At 37.0% G+C, this 25,423-nt stretch overlaps 1 long non-coding RNA gene across 1 annotated transcript in view; it reads right to left on the bottom strand.

The window, feature by feature from the left end:
* Positions 1-25,423, bottom strand: part of LOC117999073 — a 663,845-nt gene that overhangs the window by 327,417 nt on the left and 311,005 nt on the right. Inside the window, exon 2 of the long non-coding RNA XR_004676203.1 lies at positions 18,801-18,872. This is a non-coding gene — a long non-coding RNA (uncharacterized LOC117999073). The remainder of the gene's footprint in view (positions 1-18,800; positions 18,873-25,423) is intronic.

The raw sequence follows: 25,423 nt of genomic DNA, 5'->3' as shown, positions 1-25,423 counted from the left end.
GTAGCAGGAGGGGAAGAATGAAGCAGGGGAAATCGGAGGTGTAGACAAACCATGAGAGATGATAGACTCTGAAAAACAAACTGAGGGTTCTGGTGGGACGGGGTTGGGAGGATGGGTTGGCCTGGTGGTGGGTATTGAGGAGGGCACATTCTGCATGGAGCACTGGGTGTTATGCACAAACAATGAATCATGGAACACTACATCTACAAGTAGTGATGTAATATATGGGGATTAACATAAGAATAAAAAAATTCAGAGTTAAAAAAAAGAAATTACTAAAAAAAAGTGATCTTTAAAAAATAAAGTATTAATATTAGTATTTCCATAATGTTTTTAAAATTAATTCAAGAGTAAGTATGCACACGATTTTATAAATAGAATTGTGTATAGTCTAGCTGCTTCTGAAGGCAGGTTTTCCCCAGGAAAGGAGTTCTGTTTGTCATTTATTACATTTTACTGCTCCATGTGACAGCCTGGAGCCTTGAGAAAATACCATCCTTGAGAAAATAAAACTTGTATGACTACAAATTCACAATCCCTTTGTAGTAATTACACAATTAACTGTCATAATGTCATACTTTTAAAAAAAATGGTAAATGCCATATTATATTCAGCACTATAATCAGATGTCCCAATTCACTACTTCCAAGTCTTTCTTCTCTTAGTCACTCACTCATTTGCACTTTTCTCCAACTCCGTATAGAAATTCTGACATTTTATAATTATTAAACAATTTCACCTGAGAATGATAAATACCAAAATATGTATATTTGAACATAATCATAACACAAACCAGTCAGATTTGAACTGACTTACTAGATTTTCTTGAGAGTCAACAATGCTCATGCGAGAATTCATACTTCTTTCAAAATTACTTTGTGCATCTAAGTAGGAATTACAATGGATGTTTGGCTGCATACATTTCAAATAGATACAAATTTTAGACAATTTTAGATAACTTTACATTTAGGTAACTTTTAAATTGCGCACCCACATTGAGAAAATAAGAAACTGAATGAAAAGGATTTCCTTGGGGAAAACTGTGTTATGAACTTCTCCCACTGACTTTACAGGAATTTGGAGTATAACCCACTAATACCACAACAACAGAGAGTGACTCTAAGGTAACCATTAGGGGGCTAAAGACTGGCCAGGGGATTGAATACAGTTTGGGGTACATTTTAACATACCCACTTGAGAAATATAAAGGGTGAAATAAAGATCCTAACGGAAAGGAGACCAGGAGGGCATGAAAAAATCTCAAGGAAGAAAAACTAAAGGTAACACCTGATGCCTAAGTGCTGAGGAAGGTTTAAACAATGAATGTCAGAAAGGTTTGCTACTTGCATAAGAGATACTGCTTTACAATATCTGGAGAGATTGGTGCAGTCTCTGAAGAAACCACAGATGTACTGACAAGAAAAAATCAGCTTTAAATACCTGCCAGTTCAGGCCAGTATCATTTAACCAAGAACTTTACTAATCCCCCTACCTCTTCTCTCTCATCATGCCCCTAAACTAAGCATTTTGAAACTGCGTTTGGCAAGCTGAAGTAGGAGGAATCAGTCTCACAAGGTTTGAAGAGAGAAAAGGAAAGAAGTTGATCACCCCATCTTTCCTGAACCCACTGTCCTGAAAATGGCTCAAACTGGCAAGGAAGAAAGGTCTTCACATTAATCCAGGACATGGAACATGAATTGACACTGTTGTTTTAAAGTTCTGAAGTGATTGTGAACATTTTTTACATCATAAAGTTACCAGAAAATTCAAAGACCTGTCTGAGTGTCTCAAGGGGCATGGGAATAACTATCCTGGCAGCGATTAAAATAGACAAGAGTAGACAAAAATAAAGTTGTTTTGTTTATCTCCCAATCTGTGCTTAAGCATTAGAACAGTATTCACAATAATAAAGATGCTTTCACAAGGGGGCACTGTTTCTTCTGTAGAACAGCACTATTAATTGCAAAAACACAAGGTCTTAGCTCCTCACACTTTCAATTTACTTCTATCATGTGTAATATTATCCGTCAGGGCTTTGTTACAACCACTATGGTGGGTCTGCCTGGATTCCAGGTATATTACACATTTACAAGAACTGTTTCCTTAGAAAAAGGAAGTTGTGGTCTCATAAGCAAGGAAGACACTTGGTTTAATGATGTAAAAATTTTTAAAAGACATGAGAAGGGTATATAATTGCAACACACCACAAAACCTACAGTGCTTCTCAGGTGACAGAGAAATTACTCTAATCGATTTTAACATCCCATTAAGGCCAGCCAGCAAACCAGGGATGTATTGTCTGCAACAATGAAGCATTCCCCTAGAGACTCAGCTTGGTAGAATAAATAAAAGGGGTAATTCCTTCTATTAATTCAATTCACTGTGACCATTGATAGGAATATAGAGTCTGATTCCAGAAAACTAATCCAGGGCAGGGGTGAGGGTGGGTGGGAGGAAGGAGGGTCTACTATCGCTAAAAAGAAGTTGCACCATGAAATGAATTATCAATTTTATTATATCCTACAGTTATCCCCTTATTCATGGGGGATGGGGGTTATATTTCAAGACCTTCAATGGATGTCTTGAAACCATGGATGGTACCAAATCCTATATATATTATGTTTTTTCTTCTACACACATACATTAGTCACAGTGAAAGATTAATAACTAATAATAAAGTAGAACAAATTATAACAAAAGTGTGTAATAAAAGTTATGTGAATATGGTTTCTCTCTCTATTATTGTACTGTATTCCACCTTCTTCTTGTGATGTGAGATGATAAAATGCCTAAATGATGAGATAAATTGAAATGAATGATGCAGGCACTGTGACATAGTGTTAGGTGACTATTGACCTTCTGACAATACTTCAGAAGAAGGCTCATCTTCTTCTGGATGAGAATTGACTGCCAGTAATTGAAACCATGAGTAATGGAAAACGTGGAAAGCAAAACCACAGATAAAGAGGGACTACTATATACCCTAAAGGCAACCAAAATTTCCTCTCCCAATAATAAAAAAAGAAATATTGAGCAAACGGATAAAAACTTTCATTGTGATGTTCAAAACAGTTAAGATAAATACATAAGCATTAAATTTGGGTGGGGGGTAGAAAGAAATGGGTTAGATATGACCATCTCCAATTTGTCAGTACAATAATGATTCACTAGTTCACAAATAGTCCCAGTAACATGGAGAAATGTACATATGCATCTTTCAAACAATATTTTTGATTATGCTAAGTCTGTGTCCAAAAGTACTAAAACAGAGATCAAAGATGGCAGTAGAGTAGGAAGACCCTAGATTCCTTTCATCCGATGAACACAACTAGGTAACTATCAAATCATCCTAAATACCCCAGAAATCAGCCTGAAGACCTACAGAACAAATTCCACAACTAAAGGGAGTGAAGAGGTTACACAAAGAAGGTAGGAAGTGTAGAGACATGGTTTAGGGGAGAAATGAATCACAGGTGCTATGGAGCAGAGAAGAGTGAGAGAGAGGAACACACAGGAGAATGCACAAGGAGAATGATTCCCCAAAGCCATTGGCTTGGGAAATGAGAGAGTTTGAATCTTGTGAGCTCTTGCAACCAACAGGGTTAAAAGCCTGGAGTATTAAAGGTCAGCAGGCTTGGCTGGGATAGAGCCCAGAGGGCACTGCACAGCTCCTGGAGAAAAGGCAGGCAAACAACGAGGGGCAGATGTCATGGAAAGAGCCATGGGAAGAGCACCTGGGGCACACAGTGCAGAGAGTATTCACTGGTCTCAGAGAGCATCTCTGAGAGGCAATGTTCACAGAAATGTCTCTCCAGGAACACGGTTGCTAGCCAGTGCCATTTCCCTTTCCTGCCCTTCAATATAAAGACAGAACCACTGGCAGGAGGGAGTGCAGCACAGACACAAGCCAACTAACTTGCTTGCAAGACCCACCCCACTGCACTCTGGAAGGACTGCCCTTCTCAGTCAAGCTTGTCTCAGTCCCAGTATGGTAGGCCCCTTGCCCAAAAGACCAGCACAAACCCAAACCCACACTATGTCTCCTAACCAAAGAGTTCTTCAGGGCCTCAGGTCTGGTGGAGGTGGTGTCAGGTCTCATTTCATAAGCAGTTAGAACCTGCCACATTCAGGCCAGGGACTGAACACTGCCCATAGCAGGCAAGGAGAGCCTCTACAGATGACTGGATTGAAGGATAAAGCAGCCAAAATACAAAGGAAGAACACACCAGAAACAGTCCCTGAAGTACCAGGATATGGGCACTACATGACCTCTTCCTCATAAGGCCATTACTTTCAGGAACAGGAGACATAACTGGTTTTTCTAACACACAGAAGAAGGCAGAGACTTAGACAAAATGCCAAGACAGAAGAATTTATCCCAAATGAAAGAACAAGATATGGCCATGGCCAGAGATCTATGTGAAACAGATACAAGTAACATGCCTGATGGAGAATTTAAAGCAATGATCATAAGGATATTTGCTGGGCTTGAAAAAGAATAGAAGACATCAGGGAGACCATTACCACAGATATAAAAGAGTTAAAAAATATCAGTCAGAGATAAAGAATGCAATAAACAAAATTGGAAACAAGCTTGATACAATGAAAAGCAGGCTAAAAGAAGCAGAGGAATGGACTAGTGACATAGAAGACAAAATAATGGAAAATAATGAAACTGAACAAAAGAAAAAAAGAATTATGCAACACGAGAATAGACTTAGGGAATTCAGTGACTCCATCAAACATAATAACATTCATATTATAGGAGTCCCAGGAGAAGAAGAGAGAGAAAAGGGGGCAGAAAATTTATTTCAAGAAATAATAGAAGAAAACTTCCCTAAATCTGGGGAAGGAAACACATTTCCAGATCCAGGAGGTACAGAGAACTCACATCAAAATCAACAAAAGCGAGCCAACACCAGGGCATATTGTAATGAAATTGGCAAATATAGTGATAAAGAAAAAGTCTTAAAAGCAATGAGACAAAAGAAGTCAGTAAATGCCAGGGGAAAACTAATAAGGCTAGCAGGGGATTTTGCAACAGAAACTGTGCAAGCCAGAAGAAAGTGGCATGATATATTCAAAGTGCTGAATGGGAAAAATTTGCAGCCGAGAATACTCTATCTAGCAAGGCTATCATTCAGAATAGAAGGAGAGATAGAGTTTCCCAGACAAATGAAAACTAAAGGAGCTCATGACCACTAAACCAGCTCTAAAAGAAATATTAAAGGGGACTCTTTGAGTGCAAGGGAGAGACTGAGTGCAAAGGAGTGACAAAGACATGAAAGCATCCGAGAAAATCTCCAGAAACAATGACAAAACAAGTAATAAAATGCTAATAAACACGTGTTTATCAATAATTACTTTGAATGTAAATTGACTAAACACTCCAATCAAAAGACATAGGGTAGGGGCGCCTGGGTGGCTCGGATGGTTAAGCATCTACCTTTGGCTCAGGTCATGATCCCGGGGTCCTAGGATCGAGACCTGAGTCAGGCTCCCTGCTCAGCGGGGAGTTTATTTCTCCCTCTCCCTCTGCCTCTCTCCCCTGTTCATGCTCTCTCTCTCTCTGTCTCTGTCTCAAATGAATAAATAAAAAATCTTAAAAAAAAAAGACATAGGGTGTCAGAAAGGATAAAACAAAAACAAAACAAACAAAAACAAGACCCATCTATGTGCTGTCTAGGAGAGACTGATTTTATTTATTTTTTTAAGATTTTATTTATTTATTTGACAGAGAGAGAGAGAGAGAGCGAGCACAAGTAGGGGGAACAGCAGCAGAGGGAGAGGGAGAAGCAGGCTCCCCGCTGAGTGGTGAGCCAGATGCAGGAATCAATGCGAGGACCCTGGGATCATGACCTTAGCCGAAGGCAGATGCTTAATAACTGAGCCACCCAGGTGCTCTGAAGAGACTGATTTTAGACTTAAAGACACCAGCAGACTGATAGTGAGGGGGGTGGAGAAACATTTATCACCCAAATGGATGTCAAAAGAAAATCAGAGTGGCAATACTTTATATTGGACAAACTAGAACTTTTGGTCTCCTATTGCTTTTATCCTGCTTTGGTATCAGGGTAGTATTGGTTTAATGGAATGATTTTTAATATGTTTTCTCTATTTCATTATTTGTAAGATTTTGATAAAGACCACCATTAAGTTTTTTTTTTAAACGTTTGGTACAATTCACTAATGAAACCATGTGGTCTTGGGCTTTTCTGTGCTGGGAGATTTTTGATTCCTAACTCAAATTTCAGTCTTTTTTTTTTTTTTTTAAGATTTTATTTATTTATTTGACAGAGAGAGACACAGCACGAGAAGGAACACAAGCAGGGAGAGTGGGAGAGGGAGAAGCAGGCCCCCCCCCGAGCAGGGAGCCCGATGCAGGGCTCAATCTCAGGACCCTGGGATCATGACCTGAGCCAAAGGCAGACGCTTAATGACTGAGCCACCCAGGTGCCCCTCAAATTTCAGTCTTGATATTGGTCTAAGATTTCCTACTTCTTGGATTCAAGATTCATGATTCAATTGTGATAACTTGTGCATTTTTAGATATTATCTTTTTTTCTAAGCTATCTGACTTGTTAGTATATAACTGTTATAGTAATCTGTTATCACACTATGTATTTCTGTGGTTATCTGTTGAACTGTTTTCTCTTCCATTTCTCATTTTGGTTTCTGAGTCTCCTCTCTCTCTCTCTCTTTCTTAGTTAATACACTTAAAGCATTGTCAACATTGTTCATTTTTTGGAAAAAATTGTTCAGTGTTATGTTATTGTTATTCTGGTCTCTTATTTATTTCTGATTTTTCTTTGTTATTTCCTTCATCTACTAAATTTCAGCTAAGGTTCTTCTTTTTCTAGTTCCTTGTGGTGTAATATTGTTTAAACTTCTTTTTCATAAAACAAGCATTTACAGCATAAATTTCATTCTATAATCTGCTTTTGCTGGATCCCATAGTTTTTGGAATATTGTGTTTTCTTTTACTTTTTTTTGAGACATATTTTGACTTATTGTTTGAGTTCTTATTTCTCCCATTGCTTGTGCAGTAGTGTGAATACTTAATATTTACATTGTAGATTTTCCAGCTTTGTTTTATTTTTGATCTTTAGTTTTGTACTATTGTGGTTGGAAAATATACTTGGTATGATTTCAGTCTTCTTAAATTTGTAATATTTATTATGTCTCTTTTTATGTGATTTAACCAGGGGATTCTTCTGTGTATACTTGAAGAAAATGTGTATTCTGTTTTTCTTGGATAGAATGTTTTATATATATCTTTTAGAACCATGTATATTGAAGTATGCTTTAAAAAAAGAAAAATGTTGTTGTTAAAAATACAAAATAGGTGGAGCAAGATGGCAGAGGAGCAGGAGACCTGGATTTCGTCTGGTCTCAGGAATTCAACTGGATAGGGATCAAACCATTCTGAACACCTACAAACTCAACAGGAGGTCGAAGAAAATAATAGCAACAACTCTCTGAACAGAAAAGAGACCACTTTCTGGAAGGTAGGACATGTGGAGAAGTGAATCCGAGGCAATATTCGGGAGGATAGATGGCGGGGGAGGGGCCTCCATTGGCCGCTTCTGGCAAGTGATAGAGCTGCGGAGCACAAATTTGGAACTTTTAGAAGTCTGCTCCGCTGAGGGACATTGCTCCAGTGGCTGAGCAGGGGGTGGAACCCTCCCAGAGACAGTGGGATCTCAGGATCCTCGGGGTCACAGAAAGACTGGGGGTGCCTGAGTGCGGCAGAGCTCCCAGGTATCAGAGTGGGGAAGCCGGCTACAGAGACGGAGCCGAGGGTCAGGCTCTCAGCTAAGGGTTGCCATAAACTGTGATCCGGGGCATAGTCGGGCCACTGCTCCTCCAGCAGGGCCCAAAAAGTGGCAGATCCAGGGAGACTCCCCTTCCTCCCCAGGGAGGAGTGGTGTGGGAGCATACCACAGGGATCTGCTGGGTTTGGAGACTCCATACCGAGTTGGGTGCCAGAGATAGAAACGCTCGGTCACAGGCCAGGTGAGCACAGAGTGCAGTCGGAGACCGGGGAGATGGGAGTGATTGCTTTTCTCTGGGGGTACACCAAGGAGTGGGGCCCCGAGTTCTTGGCTCTTCCAGGGCAGAGATTGGGAGGCCGCCATTTCACTCTCGGCCTCCAAAGCCCAACAGAAAGCGTGCAGGGAAAAAAAGCTCCTGAGAGCAAACCCGAACAGATTACTTAGCCTGGACCTGCAAGGGCGGGGCAATTCCACCTCGGGCAAAGACTTTTGGGAACCACAGCAACAGCCCTCTCCCCCAGAAGATCAGTGAGAACAGCCAGCCAAGACCAAGTTTACCGATCAATGAGAACGACAGAACTACAGCGCTAGGGGAATACTGCACATAGAATTCATGGCTTTTTTACCATGATTCTTTAGTCTTTCAAAGTTAAATTTTTTTAACTCTTTTTTTTTTTTTGATTTTTTCTTTTTCCCTCTTTCAACCAACATCTTATCAATCTCTTTTTTAAAAAACATTTTTATTTTTCATTTTTAAAGTCATATTCTATCCCTTCCTGGTAGTTACCTGTATTTTTGACATATATATATAAGTTGTTCTCTCTTTAAAATTTTGAGATAGTTTCTTCTAACAGATCAAAATATACCCTAAATCTCTAGTGTATGGTTTTTTTCTACTTTCCTGCCTGATCACATTCTCTCCCTTTTTCTCTTTTTTTTTAAAGCCTCTTCTTTCTTTTTTCAAACAACTTCTTATCAATTCCTTTTATAAAATTTTTTATAATTTTCATCTTTACACTCATATTCCATCCCTTCATCATATCAACCCTTATTTTTGTACATATATAAGTTTTTCTTTCTTTAAAAATTTGGGAGGCACTTTCATCTAACACACAAAAATACACCCAAAATCTAGTGTGCGGCACTGATCTATGTACCAACCTGATCATATTTGATCATATTCTGTTTTTGTTTTGTTTTGTTCTATTTTGTTTGTTTTTATCTTTATCTTTATCTTTTTCTTTTTTCTCTCTTTCCCTTTCTTTTCCCCCTTCTTCAGGTCTTTTCTGATTTGTTTAGGGTATATATTCTGAGGACATTGTTACCCTGCTAGCATTTTGTTCTCCCATTAATCTATTCTCCTCTGGAAAAAATGACAAGACGGAAAAAATCACCTCAACAAAAAGAACAAGAGGTAGTACCGACTGCCAGGGACCTACTCAATATGGACATCAGTATAATGTCGGATCTAGAGTTCAGAGTCATCACTCTAAAGATACTAGCTGGGCTTGAAAAAAGCATAGAAGTTATTAGAGAAACCCTTTCTGGAGAAATAAAATAACTAAAATCTAACCCAGTAGCAATCAAAAAGGCTATTAATGAGGTACAATCAAATACGGGGTGGCTAACTGCTAGGCAGAAGAGAGATTCAGTGATATAGAAGACCAAATGATGGAAAACAAAGAAGCTGAGAAAAAGAGAGATAAACAACTACTGGATCACGAGGGCAAAATTTGAGATAAGCGATACCATAAGATGAAACAACATAAGAATAATTGGGATCCCAGAGGGAGAAGAAAGAGAGAGAGGGGCAAAAGGTATATGGAGCAAATTATAGTAGAGAACTTCCCTAATTTGGGTAAGGGAACAGGCATCAAAATCCAGGAAGCACAGAGAACCCCTCTCAAAATAAATAAAAATAGGTCAAGACCCCAACATCTAATAGTGAAATTTATGAGTCTCAGAAACAAAGAGAAAATCCTGAAAGCAGCTCGGGAGAAGAGATATGTAACCTACAATGGTAGAAACATTAGATTGGCAACAGACCTATCCACAGAGACCTGGCAGGCCAGAAAGGACTGGCAGGATATATTCAGAGCACTAAATGAGAAAAATATGCAGCCAAGAATACTATATCCAGCTAGGCTGTCATAGAAAATAGAAGGAGAGATAAAAAGCTTCCAGGACAAACAAAAACTAAAGGAATTTGCAAACACAAAACCAGCCCTACAAGAAATCTTGAAAGGGGTCCTCTAAGCAAAGAGAGACCCTAAAAGCAACATAGACCAGAAAGGAACACAGACAATATACGGTAACAGTCACCTGACAGGCAATACAATGGCACTAAATTCCTATCTTCAATAGTTACCTTGAATGTAAATGGCGTAAATGCCCCAATCAAAAGACACGGGGTAACAGACTGGATTAAAAAACAAGATCCATCGATATGCTGTCTGCAAGAGACTCATTTTAGACCCAAAGACACCCCCAGATTGAAAGTGAGGGGGTGGAAAACCATTTACCATGCTAATGGACACCAAAAGAAAGCTGGGGTGGCAATCCTTATATCAGACAAATTAGATTTTAAACCAAAGACTGTAATAAGAGATGAGGAAGGACACTATATCATACTTAAAGGATCTATCCAACAAGAAGATCTAACAATTGTTAATATCTATGCCCCTAACATGGGGGCAGCCAATTATATAAGGCAATTAATAACAAAAGCAAAGAAACACATCGACAACAATACAATAATAGTGGGGGACTTTAACATCCCCCTCACTGAAATGGACAGATCGTCTAAGCAAAAGATCAACAAGGAAATAAAGACTTTAAATGACACACTGGACCAAATGGACTTCACAGACCTATTCAGAACATTCCACCCCAATCCAACGGAATACACATTCTTCTCTAGTGCCCACGGAACATTCTCCAGAATAGATCACATCCTAGGTCATAAATCAGGTCTCAACCGGTACCAAAAGATTGGGATCATTCCCTTCCTATTTTCAGACCACAATGCTTTGAAACTAGAACTCAATCACAAGAGGAAAGTCGGAAAGAACTCAAATACATGGAGGCTAAAGAGCATCCTACTAAAGAATGAATGGGTCAACCAGGAAATTAAAGAAGAATAAAAAAATACATGGAAACCAATGAAAATGAAAACACAACTGTTCAAAATCTTTGGGATGCAGCAAAGGCAGTCCTAAGAGGAAAGTATATAGCAATACAAGCCTTTCTCAAGAAACAAGAAAGGTCTCAAGTACACAACCTAACCCTCCACCTAAAGGAGCTGGAGAAAGAACAGCAAATAAAGCCTAAACCCAGCAGGAGAAGAGAAATCATAAAGATCAGAGGAGAAATCAATGAAATAGAAACTAAAAGAACAGTAGAACAGATCAACGAAACTAAGAGCTGGTTCTTTGAAAGAATTAACAAGATTGATAAACCCCTGGCCAGACGTATCAAAAAGAGAAGAGAAATGACCCAAATCAACAAAATCATGAATGAAAGAGGAGAGATCACAACCAACACCAAAGAAATACAAACAATTATAAGAACATATTATGAGCAACTCTATACCAGCAAATTAGATAACCTGGAAGAGATGGATGCATTCCTAGAGATGTATCAACTACCAAAACTGAACCAGGATGAAATAGAAAACCTGAACAGACCTATAACCACTAAGGAAATTGAAGCAGTCATCAAAAATCTCCCAAAAAACAAAAGCCCAGGGCCAGATGCCTTCCCAGGGGAATTCTACCAAATATTTCAAGAAGAATTAATACCTATTCTTCTGAAACTGTTCCAAAAAATAGAAACAGAAGGAAAACTTCCAAACTCATTTTATGAGGCCAGCATTACCTTGATCCCAAAACCAGACAAAGACCCCATCAAAAAGGAGAATTCCAGACCAATATCCCTGATGAACATGGATGCAAAAATTCTCACCAAAATACTAGCCAATAGGATCCAACAGTACATTAAAAGGATTATTCACCATGACCAAGTGGGTTTTATCCCTGGGCTGCAAGGTTGGTTCAACATCCGCAAATCAATCAATGTGATACAGTACATTAACAAAAGAAAGAACAAGAATCATACGATCCTCTCAATAGATGCAGAAAAAGCTTTTGACAAAGTACAGCATCCTTTCTTGATCAAAACTCTTCAGAGTATAGGGATAGAGGGTACATACCTCAATATCATAAAAGCCATCTATGAAAAACGTACAGCAAATATTATTCTCAATGGGGAAAAACTGGGAGCTTTCCCACTAGGGTCAGGAACGCGGCAGGGATGTCCACTATCACCACTGCTATTCAACATAGTATTGGAAGTCCTAGCCACAGCAATCAGACAACAAAAAGAAATCAAAGGCATCCAAATTGGCAAAGAAGAAGTCAAACTCTCACTCTTTGCAGATGATATGATACTTTATGTGGAAAACCCAAAAGACTCCACCCCAAAACTGCTAGAACTCATACAGGAATTCAGCAAAGTGGCAGGATATAAAATCAATGCATAAAAGTCAGTGGCATTCCTATACACCAACAACAAGACAGAAGAAAGAGAAATTAAGCAGTCGATCCCATTTACAATTGCACCCAAAACCATAAGATACCTAGGAATAAATCTAACCAAAGGGACAAAGGATCTGTACTCAATAAACTATAAAATACTCATGAAAGAAATTGAGGAAGACACAAAGAGATGGAAAAACGGTCCATGCTCATGGATTGGAAGAACAAATATTGTGAAGATGTCAATGCTACCTAGAGCAATCTACACATTCAATGCAATCCCCATCAAAATACCATCCACTTTTTTCAAAGAAATGGAACAAATAATCCTAAAATTTATATGGAACCAGAAAAGACCCGGCATAGCCAGAGGATTGTTGAAAAAGAAAAACAAAGCCGGCGGCATCACAATTCCGGACTTCCAGCTCTATTACAAAGCTGTCATCATCAAGACAGTGTGGTACTGGCACAAAAACAGACACATAGATCAATGGAACAGAATAGAGAGCCCAGAAATGGACCCTCAACTCTATGTTCAACTCATCTTCGACAAAGCAGGAAAGAATGTCCAATGGAACAAAGACAGTCTCTTCAACAAATGGTGTTACAAAAATTGGACAGCCACACACAGAAGAATGAACCTGGACCATTTCCTTACACCACACACAAAAATAGACTCCAAATGGTTGGAAGACCCCAATGTGAGACAGGAGTCCTTCAAAATCCTAAAGGAGAACACAGACAGCAACATGTTCGACCTCAGCCACAGCAACTTCTTCCTAGAAACATCGCCAAAGGCAAGGGAAACAAGGACAAAAATGAAATATCGGGACCTCATCAAGGTAAAAAGCTTTTGCGTAGCAAAAGAAACAGTCAACAAAACCATAAGACAACCGACAGAATAGGCGAAGATATTTGCAATGACATATCAGATAAAGGGCTAGTATCCAAAATCTATAAAGAACTTATCAAACTCCACAACCAAAGAACAAAGAATCCAATCACGAAATGGGCAGAAGGCATGAACAGACATTTTTCCAAAGAAGACATCCAAATGGCCAACAGACCCATGAAAAAGTACTCAACATCGCTCGGCATCAGGGAAATCAAAATCAAAACCTCAATGAGATACCACCTCACACCAGTCAGAATGGCCAAAATTAACAAGTCAGGAAATGACAGATGTTGGCAGGGATGCAGAAAAAAGGGGAACCCTCCTACACTTTTGGTGGGAATGCAAGCTGGTGCAGCCACTCTGGAAAACTGTATGGAGGTTCCTCAAAAAGTTGAAAATAGAGCTACCATACGATCCAGCAATTGCACTACTGGGTATTTACCCCAAAGATACAAATGTAGGGATCCAGAAGGGTACCTGCACCCCAATGTTTATAGCAGCAATGTCCACAATAACCAAACAGTGAAAATAGCCAAGTTGTCCATCGACAGATGAATGGATAAAGAAGAAGTGGTATATATATATACAATGGAATATTATGCAGCCTCCAAAGAAATGAGATCTTGCCATTGGCAACCACATGGATGGAACTGGAGGGTATTATGCTGAGCGAAATAAGTCAAACAGGGAAAGACATGTATCATATGACCTCACTGATATGAGGAATTCTTAATCTCAGGAAACAAACTGAGGTTTGCTGGAGTGGGGGTTGAGGTGGGAGGGATGGCGTGACTGGGTGATAGACACTGGGGAGGGTATGTGCTCTGGTAAGCGCTGTGAATTGTGCAAGACTGTTGAATCTCAGATCTGTACCTCTGAAACAAATAATGCAATATATGTTAAGAAAAAAAAAAAAGAAGAAGATAGCAGGAGGGGAAAAATGAAGGGGGGGTAATCGGAGGGGGAGATGAACCATGAGAGACGATGGACTCTGAAAAACAAACTGAGGGTTGTAGAGGGGAGGGGGGTGGGAGGATGGGTTAGCCTGGTGATGGGTATTGAGGAGGGCACATTCTGCATGGAGCACTGGGTGTTATGCACAAACAATGAATCATGGAACACTTCATCTAAAACTAATGATGTAATGTATGGTGATTAACATAACAATTAAAAATAAAAAAAATACAAAATAAAACAGTAACTTTAACTGAGACTACTCATTTAAAATAAAGCCTATCAGAGGGGAGGCAAGCAGGCAGATGGGTGAAATAAGTGAAGGGGATTAAGAGTAAGAACTAAGTAACGATGTATAAAATTGTTGAATCACTATATTGCACACCTGAAACTAATGTAACACTATTAACTATACTCGAATTAAAATGAAAAACTTAATATAAAAAAGGAAAGATTTTTTTATTTAGTTGAGAGAGAGACAGAGAGTGACAGAGATAGCGAGAGAGAGCACAAACAAGGAAGAGAGGGAGAAGCAGACCACCTGCTGAGCTGGGAGCCAACACAGGGCTCGACTCCAGGACCTTGGGATCATGACCTGAGCCGAAGGCAGACGGTTAACCAACTGAGCAACCCAGGTGCCCCCCAAAATAGATCTTTTAAATTAAAACATGTGGAAGCAGTTATGGTACATAATTATTTTCTCACTGATTTTTATCACATAATGGAAATTTTTGAACATTAAACTTGCCATGGTTATTGGGAAATAATATATAATGGCTCTACAAAGATACATGCATATATATTATGGACAAGAAATGTTATGGTATTAATGAAATAAAATTAAAGAGATTGGAGTTTATAGTAAAAATACAATGAACTTAATGATAAAACACTATGGCATTAGCTTTTGCTTAGGGTTGAATTATCTTTTTGTCTTTGTTTTAGACTACAATGATCATTTTGTTTCTCTTAATGAATTTAGTTTCCACTGAAGTGTTTCGAAGGGGTTTAAAATACATGTTACACTTTTTCTTACTTCCTGTGACATTCCTCACCTGTCCAGAAGTAGAATTAACAAGACTTCATGGATGGTATAGTAAGAGAGTTGAGAGAGGAATCCAAGATATTTTCCAGGTTTCTTTTTGTGAAACTGGGTAGATGGCACTTTTTGTAGAAACGGGAAAGAGAAAAGTAAATTTGTGGAAAAATATGGTGAGTTCAGTTTTAATATATTGGAAGTTGAGAAGCTGATGTGCGATCAAATAGATATGCTGATATGATTCTCAAGAATGAGATCTTAAGAGGACATATTGATTTGTCACTCGATAGAAATAATCCCCGAAACTACAAGAGTGGATGAGTTCAGGCATGAAAGCTATGGACTGAAAAGAAAGGAAACAAAAGAAGTTACTGAGCGAATATTAACTCTTGAAAGGCGTATCTGGGATAAGGGAGGACTTACAGAAAAGAAAGGGGTTAATGAGGGCCTGGTGATGGGTAAGGAAGAAGGGAAGTTGCAATGGGAAGTCTACCCAATTAAAAAAATTCCAATTAAGAAAATCTTGAAAGTTTGAGAAGTGGGTCCCTATTTCATAAACACTGCACATGGTTTATGCAGAGACAAACCAACCACCTTGCTAGACCCACACTCCACCTCATCTTCACACTTGGATTCTGATGTGTGATTTTTTTACTAGCAATTTTGAATACAAAGTTGCTTAAAACTTCACCTGTGTTCTGGGAAGGTAGCAAATTAACTTCCTTTTTTCCCCATTTTTCTCTCAACATCTAACAACTCAGACACCTTTATGAAGTGGTTGACTGCTCAGAACAAAAAAACAAGAAAAATTCAATCCAGAATGAAACAGCAAAACTGATTGCTGTCCTTTATTTTTCTCTAGATCAAGTCATAAAGAAATACTAGAGCCCAAGGATAGAGAGCCTAATGCCAGGTAATAGTGAGTGTTTATTTGTTTTTGTTTTTTAGATAAGCTAGATTACATGTACTATGACTTGGTGAGGTAAAATTTGATCCCCAAAATATCCTTGAATTTAAGTGAATTATCTAGGGGTGCCTGGGTGGCTCAGTCGTTAAGCGTCTGCCTTCAGCTCAGGTCATGGTCCCAGGGTCCTGGGATCAAGCCCCGCATCGGGCTCCCTGCTCCGCGGGAAGCCTGCTTCTCCCTCTCCCACTCCCCCTGCTTGTGTTCCCTCTCTCGCTGTGTCTCTCTCTGTCAAATAAATAAATAAAATCTTTAAAAAAAAAATAAAGGAATTATCTATCAAATGGGAGTCCTGTGAAGAAAGCCATAATTAATAAGTCATCAGGGATTTACTGAGTTGTGTGAGATAAGCCTCATCTTATTTCTTATTTTTTTATGAGAGTTTACTAAACCAGTACATTAAAGGAATGATGTAGACAAAATACATCTGTATTTCAGCATGATATTTGGCATGAAATTTTCAAAGATAAGAGGTAGAGAATTGGTTCCTGGATAACAGCATTTAAATGGATTCCTTAACCGGTTCAACAGTGTTAGGCTTTTAAATTAGAAGAGGGCTCAAATAAATGGAATCAGCAATTATGAAGACTTTTATATTAAAGATTTAATGAAAGCTAGCTAGTCTGATAAATCCTGAATCTGTCATTGAATATCTCACCACTTCCCTGCCTGGCTTCAGATTTGAATGGAGGCTTGACTCAAGTTAAATATGAGCTCCTATGGTAAGGGATGGGGGTGGGAAGCTCTTGATTTAAATGCAACAGTCAAAGGAAGTTACCTGGTACATTGTGAAAAACAACTCCTATGGGGTTTTTGGTTCACACATGCAGAAACAATATGGGTTAAATGATTTTCACTCTAACCATTTAATCTTCCCCTCATATCTTCACAGTATAATATCTGGTGGCTCACCACTGAGGACTCTATTGGGAAAAAAAAAATTGGCAAGCGTATGCATGACTAAGGAATTCTATCAGACAGTGACAATAAATGGTGTGAATCTATTTCTGCTGAAATATCAACTTGACAAGATATCTTTGGAGGTATTCCATATGACACCTTCCTATTTATTTGGTTCTTTTTTCCTCTATAACAGCGTCTCTGAATTATTTCATTCCCTAACCTTTCCAGAAGAGGAATATTCAGATCAGATCATTGGATATGACTCTAAGCCACTTTGAACTCTTGATCCAGCCAATCCTATATACAGCATCACCATGCATACACACGTTTGGGTGCATAAATGTATAAACACACTCACTGACTTGCAGTATACCCCATTATCTATTCAATCTAATGCTTAAAATGAGGTTTGTTAGAGCCTTTGAATACCCAATACAACTTCTGAGATTATATGGGAATAGAAGAAAGCAGAGGATTTCTAGAACTAGGTTTCCCAAAGTTCCACTGGAATATATATAGAGAAAGACTATATACACAGAGAGAATATATACATTGTCACATCTTTTAAAATTTCTTTTGCGAGCATTTCATATTTTTACTATTGTTTATCTATAATGATAGTGATAAATTATGTAATTTATAAACAATGTGCATATATTGGAGTGTATATTTAACATTTTTAACTGATGGACTGTTCCATCGAAAATATTTGAAGATCATAGCTCCAAAGCATGTGAGAGCATGAGAAAAACTTCAAAAACTGTAGAAAAATTGGAAAAATTCAAATTAATTAATTGTGACCTAAATATAACACATGAATTCAAACTTAAGTATAACATATAAAATACAAAGGATATTTTAAGGCATGAGTGTGCGTGTGTGTGTGTGTGTGTGTGTTTAAGATAAAGAAAGAAAAAGCTTGATAGGATAGTTGAGGGGAGGGTTGTTCAGAAACAAGAAACCAGGATACGTTAATGCCACTTATATAGAGAAGAATAATAATAAATTGAAGTAAAAAAAGCATGTATTTGGTTTTAAGGCATAAACTACCTAAGAATTATTTAACTTTACAATTGAATTTCAACATGCAAAATAAATATTACGTATTACCAAAATTGACAGAATTTATTATTTTTTTAATTTTTAGAACTTATTATCTTTTATTTGACTGCAGCCTCAGACTTATTCATGGATTCTCATTCAATGAGTGCTTGTGGGCCATGGTGTCAGTTAATAAAATATCTTTAAAAATTATCTATAAGGGCACCTGGGTGGCTCAGTCGGTTAAGCGTCTGTCTTTGGCTCAAGTTATGATCTCTGGTCCTGGGATTCAGCCCAGTGTTGAGCTCCCTGCTCAGCAGGGAGTCTGCTTCTCCCTCTCCCTCTGCCCCTCCCCCCCGGCTTGTGCCCACTCTCTTTAAGAAATAAATATAATATTTTTTAAAAATAAAAAAAATAAATATTATCTATAAGTAATACCACCACTATTTTAGAATTTAATAAAAGTACTAGTTTCCATTCTCCACATAATTTTAATTTTACAACTATAGTTTTTGGTAGTACTCCTATTAGTAGATTAATTAAAAACAAAGCAAAATTCTGATGTTACAAATTTTGTTTAAAAAAAAAGTATTTTCTACTTAGCCAAGCAATGATGTTAGCATGTCTTTAATCTTCCTTGTTTTGTATTACAATCAAGCCTTTAAAAAGAGCAATTAGAATGAGTGAGACTTACCAATGTATAGCCTTTCCCTACAAGATGATTAATGGCTGGAGGATGAAAAGTGTCAAACCCCTCAGGATTTCCCTAAAAGGAAAAAATAAAGGGGAAACACATTTTGAATTCACATTTTTGGGTAGCTATTTGATGCTGGTGAGATAAATCTAAGTCACCTGATGAGATAAAAAAAGGAGCACAGTAAAAGGCACCTTAAAGATTAATGAAACTAATTAATGCTCAGAAATAATACCATCAGAAGGGTTTCCTTGATATAAAGTACTATAACCCATGACATTTAAAGAATGAATACAATTTTTAAATTTTTCTCTGATATAAAAATTCATGCTATAGGATAATAATTTGATTAACCATAAATCCATTTTTTTAAATGGCAGTTTACCTTATTAAAACATATTATTTATTTCTATATATGATGTCTAAATCTATTTTTTTCTCTTTTGTGTTGCATAAGAAAGTAAGCCACTCACAACTTTTTTTATTCAGATATGTTTTCTCATAGATTCAGAAAACACCATCTATCAAATTATGGTTATTAGATATAGAACTCTTATACCACATTCAAGTGACTGTTGTACTCTAGAACAGTTAACAACTTTCAAAATAACAGCATAACACTAAACATAAAGTATTTGAGGCCATAACTATAATAAACAATGTATATCAAAAACCTTTACTATAACAGGATAGAAAATCTGCAAATCAATAGCTGACTACTGACCAGATAAGCGAAGCTCAAAGAAAAGTCTTATATAATTAAATATTTCAGTTAAAATCGCACATTTAGCAACGTAAAATTGAATTGGGTAACAAAGATCAGGTGTTTCTATCAACTGTTTAATGATTAATGGGCCATTTGCTCCTGAGATCCAAAGAGAAATATGCAAAATTTCTGTCATTTACTGACCACAAAGAAGTGGGGATTTAGGGTTCATCATGACCTCTCACATCTGATCCAAATGCCCCCTCCTACACACACTCAACCTTTTTACATTTCCTTCTTCTTAGAATGTCCCCTTGCTACCTATTCAAACATTATTCATTCTTTCTAAACCAAACTCTAAACTAAGCTAATTTATGGAACCATAATTTGTTTTGGATTCAGACGCTTGTTCCAATATTAATACATACTCCATCATATATTTTTCACATATGTGCTTTCTTTGCTCAGCTAAATGTTTAGTTCATTAGAACAGAAATCATGCTCTATACTTCTGTGTGTATTCAGAAAGTCAGAATCTAGTACAGTTCTAACTACTTAGCAGGGAAACATATATCTGTTTGACTACTTAGCTAATTGGTGAGTCTTGCTACTATACACTATATCTGAAATGGTTAATGTCAAAAACTCCATTGAGTGACCAAGAAATGACTTTTGGTTTTGAAGGAAAGGAACTGTTAGTTTGTCTTATTTGACAAACAGTTCTTGCTCAGGACTAAAGAAAACCATATCACACCTATTTTATTTTCTGTATGCCTTTAATGGATAATGTTAAAATCTTACAAGGTATTGATATAACCCTCTGCTAAACTTGCAAACTGTACCACATATATATATACACACACACACACACATTTATATATAATGTTGATCATTTCTTTTCATGATTAAATGCAAACTAATGAGGAAGAAACTACTGTTAATTTCCCTTCCTTTCAGATGAGGAAACTGAAACAGAAATTTTGAGCTACATTCCCAAAGTCTGCTAGTCAGTAAATGGTAGAGATGAGATTTAAATGCAGGCAGCCTGACTCAGAGCCTTTCATTCTAATTCCAATAATATGCTACCTGTGTTTACGAATCACATATGCTAGATAAAGGGGAAGAGAATTTTAGAAGGAAGGAATGAGAAAGATAGTCTACATATTGTCAAAATGTGAAACTGACATTTTTAAAAAGCCAGTAGCAAATCCTAAAGAATTCTACTTTTCACATTCCTAACCCAATGTACCCCAGGCAGACTTAGAATCAATGTTCTCATGTAAATAAGTCAAAAAGTTATTAAACTTTTATCTAGATATAGGAATATATTTAGAAGTTTAGAAAAAAGGAACTTTCTTAGATATTTCATGGGTACTCAATATTATCAAACATCTTTTATATCAGAATTTAAATTGTGCAATTTAAGTAAGATTTAAAATAGCTTTTAAATTTGATCTATATTTTTACTTCTCTGTTCTTGAACATCTTAAACATTTATTACCATTAACAAATACAGCATGTGTAAGAACTGAGTATAATTTTGAGCTTTTAGTGGTACACACTTCACATCTCCCTAAAGGAGCCCTTTTCCCTAAAGTATGCACATTTCATAGAATAAAGCAATATTTAATAATGCTGGTGTTAAAAATTATGCATGAGGATACTCTTACCCTTTCTTTCTAGAAGCCGATTCACAAATTATTATGTCTTTTAAAAAAACATTTTTCTGAGATTTATAGTATGCAGTTAACTTTGAGGTAAGTATCTTTGACAGAATCCTTCCTGTTTAAAGGTTAGGAAAAATGTGTCTCAAGCACATTGAATCACTGCCAAATGTTACTCAAGTTTTTCTTAGAAGAGCTTGGGTTTTTCCTCTGTTCTTTGAAACTGGGCTTCATGTTGTTTCTTTTTGTTGTATTTCTTTTGTGTTGTATTGTTATCATTTTCTAATACTTCATATTTTGCTTTGAGTATTCACAGAAAGAAATGAATAACAGACTCTCATACACATGCACAGGATCAAGTATGTTATTTAAAAAATGCTATTTGTGTTTGAGCCATGATTTACATAAGATCTGCCATTATAAATTTAGAAGATCATTAACCATTCTTTGTATGTACTAATCATTTAAAAAAAATTCCATGAGCATCAATGTTACAAATTAAGTCCTCATGAGATGGAGACCCCTATAGGGCTCCACGCTCAGCGGGGATTCTGCTTGGGATTCTTTTCTTTCACTGTCCCTCTGCCTCCCTCTCTCTCTCAAATAAAAATAAAAATGTTTTAAAAAATGTTATAAACATCAATAGTTTAGGAGAACCATAATATGGTGAAAGGGGAAAATTTATAAGGTATGCCTTCTCTATCATGAAACAAATTATAGAAAAGAGGGAATTTCTGAGAGTTATAAAGGTATTCAATAATAGGAAAAAAGTGAAAATATAAAAAAGTATGTGCACTTCCTTTGAAAGTTCTTTAGCCTCTAGTAATAATTCTGTGAACAATATTAAAGATACATTACCTAGTAGAATATATGTGTAATTAAAAGATAAATATGACATAATGCTTCCATACCAGATTGTAAAATATAATCATGAAAGCAATTGGACTCAATCCACAGATTAAACTAAAACTAACTCTATACCTCACTGAAATTCTTTCTTACAATTATTTCCTGTTATTCAACCTCTACTCCTTCCTCTAAATCATTTCTTCAGCATAACTATAAGTTCCTGCCTCTGACTCTTCCCCAAGTCTTGTTCAGTCTCCTCCCCTCTTCCTACTTCTGAGTTGACCTGAGGTTGACATCTTCATACCCTCCAACCAAAACCCTTATTACCATGGCCTTCCTGCATTCTCACTATCTTTCTAATTGAAAACTCTAGACTAACCCAACAGTCCTTTTCCTCCATTCTAGACCTTCTTTTTCCCAACCCTGATGAACAGAGTTCCTTATTAATGAAATTCCTATTAATGGCTTCTATATTAATAATAATAATCTACTTTGTCCAAAAAATTGGGTTGGAAAAGGATTAGTGAGTATATAGCAGCAAGATGACATGTTTCTGACAATTAACTATAGAGCATTGCCAAAGAATGAGAAAGCCTAGATCCTCATTTGTCTGTATTTAAAAGGTAGGAGTAGGGGCACATGGGTGGCTCAGTTGGTTAAGCATCTGCCTTTGGCTCAGGTCATTATCCCGGGGTCCTATGATCAAGCCCCGCATGGGGCTCCCTGCTCAGCAGGAAGCCTGCTTCTCCCTGCAGCATCCTGTGCTGTGCTCTCTCTCTGTCAAATAAATAAATAAAATCTTTTTAAAAAATTAAATAAATAAGTAAGAAGTAGGAGGAGATGTAGTCCTGTCTAAATTGTGGGATGGAATATGCTTTACGAAGCATCATTTCATATTCTTTTATTTTTTATTTTTTAAAAATTTTTATTATTGTTAATCACCATACATTACATCATTAGTTTTTGATGTAGTGTTCCATGATTCATTGTTTGTGCATAACACCCAGTGCTCCATGCAGAATGTGCTCTCCTCAATACCCATCACCAGGCTAACCCATTCTCCCACCCCCCTCCCCTCTAGAACCCTCAGTTTGTTTTTCAGAGTCCATCGTCTCTCATGGTTCGTCTCCCCCTCCGATTTCCCCCCCTTTATTCTTCCCCTCCTGCTATCTTCTTCTTCTTTTTTTTTAACATATAATGTATTATTTGTTTCAGAGGTACAAGATTCTTTTTTTTTTTTTTTTTAAGATTTATTTATTTATTTGACAGAGAGAGCAAATGCAGTGGAGAGGGACAGAGGGAGAGGGAGAGAGAAACTCAAGCAGACTTCCTGCTGAGCACAGAGCCCAACACAGGGCTCAATCTCACGACCATTAGATCACTACCTGCACTGAAACCAAGAGTTGGACACTTAACCGACTGTGCCACCCAGATACCCCCCCTTTATTTTTAAAGATTTATTTACTTATTTGAAAGAAAGGGTGATCATTTCAGATTCTTGCTAGCATGTAGGTCTAAAATAAGCTACAATATTAGATACTCATAACTGGTAGCTGGCAGCACACCCACTGTTATTCACATTGCATATCTTTCAAATAATATACAGAAATAGATATTTCAAAAACATACTAATTTACTAATTCTTTTGGTAAGAACCAGGGCAGGTTAGGGCCAACAGTGTGGATACATTAGTGACATCTCTGTTTTCTAAGACAAATTTGTATCCCTTTCCTTGACATGTGAGATTCACAAGTGGTAGTTTGTCGACAGCTAGATAGATGGTGAACGCAGTGTTACCACCATGCTTAACTCAGTGATGTTCCTGACTGATGGGCGTGGCTAACAGTTCTGAGGTTGATTTCCTGCTGAAAACCAGTGTTATCACCATTTAAGCATCACAGCAGATGATACCACACCAGAAAATGTGAGTTAACCATGTAGATATTGAATAGTAGCAGAAGATACTTATGTATGTTTGAGAAATGTGACCAGGATTTCATGAACTGCACAAATATTTTTTGAAATAGGAAACTGATGCATTCACTTCATACTTAGTGGATAGTTTAATTAAGACAAGTTTCCCATGGGAAAGAAAAGACTACTAACATTTGAAAGAGCAACAATCTCCGTTGTGTTGGACAGTGTGCCAATTATCTTACATACAAAAGGATATTTTGTTAAAAAACAATATTTTGTTTTGTTAAACTGCAACTGTAGTGTCTACAAAATAATTACACTGAAAAGAACTCTAAAGACAGCTTTAAATAAAAAAGAAAGCAAACAAATGAAACACTTATAAGCTTCATATTCTATATAGTTATAGTTTTTCTCCATTCTTCTTTTCTCAGTCATGCCCTCTCAAAAATATTGGTTTACCTTTACTAACTCTACTTCCAAATGTTCTCTTCATCCGTTAAACATTTCCTTAGAGATTCCTGGCACTGACTGCTATATCTGATGTTGACAATTTTAATACAGATTTAAATTTCAGTTATTTTACCTGTGTCATTTAGTATTTGGTTCTGCCAACTACTGTTACCATTACCATCTTAATACTTATCTCCTGACTTCTATGACATTGTTTTCCTCTAGCTTTCTTCCTATCACTCTGATTAGTCCTTCTTAAATATGTGTTATATCATGTTTCCTCAGTACTTCATCTTTGACACTTTGCTTTCTTATGCTATACCATTTCTTAAAATGAATTCATGTAATTTCCCTTTGCCTTTCTTATTCTATAGCCTCTCTTACAATGACTCCGTGTTTCAGAAATAACCTATTACTGATAAATCCAAATGTATAGCCCCCAAACATGTGTATTATGCTTACTATCAGACAATTATACACAGATGTGCCAAAGACATTCCCAATTCAACGTGTGAAATTTTCAATCACCTTTGTTCCATTCATCTGTTCCTGCATTCTCTGTCTCAGTGAAAAGTAACAATAGATAACATTTATTCTGTGCCTGGCACTTGTAATATCTTATTTAAGTACTCTACAAACACAAAAGAAAGATATTAATATCACCATTTTGGAAAATGAAACTGATACACAAAGAAGCAAAGTTACATCAATTCATGCAACTGACAAATACTGGAGCTGGAATCTGAAAGGACTGTCTACACATTTAACCATTGTACCTTGAAAGACATACGCCCATTTGCAGAAGTCAGACCTGAAACATTTGAGATTTTACTTTTATTCACCACAGAGAACTTCTCCCAGTTTACTGATTGTGGGTAAAAAATATTTACTGTATCTATTTCGTCCTCTCCATTTCTATGGCTCTGATTTTAGTTTAGATCGTCACTTCTCATCTGGATTATTTTAATAATTATGGCTCTTTATATCAGTCTTTATAATCTCTGGTCTTGATTCCCAACACTTTCTTCTGCTGTTGT

Source organism: Mirounga leonina, unplaced genomic scaffold, assembly GCF_011800145.1.
Source record: "Mirounga leonina isolate KUSES-001 unplaced genomic scaffold, KU_Mleo_1.0 Mir_447, whole genome shotgun sequence".
Classification (NCBI taxonomy): domain Eukaryota; kingdom Metazoa; phylum Chordata; class Mammalia; order Carnivora; family Phocidae; genus Mirounga; species Mirounga leonina.
This window is presented reverse-complemented; position numbering and strand designations above follow the sequence as displayed.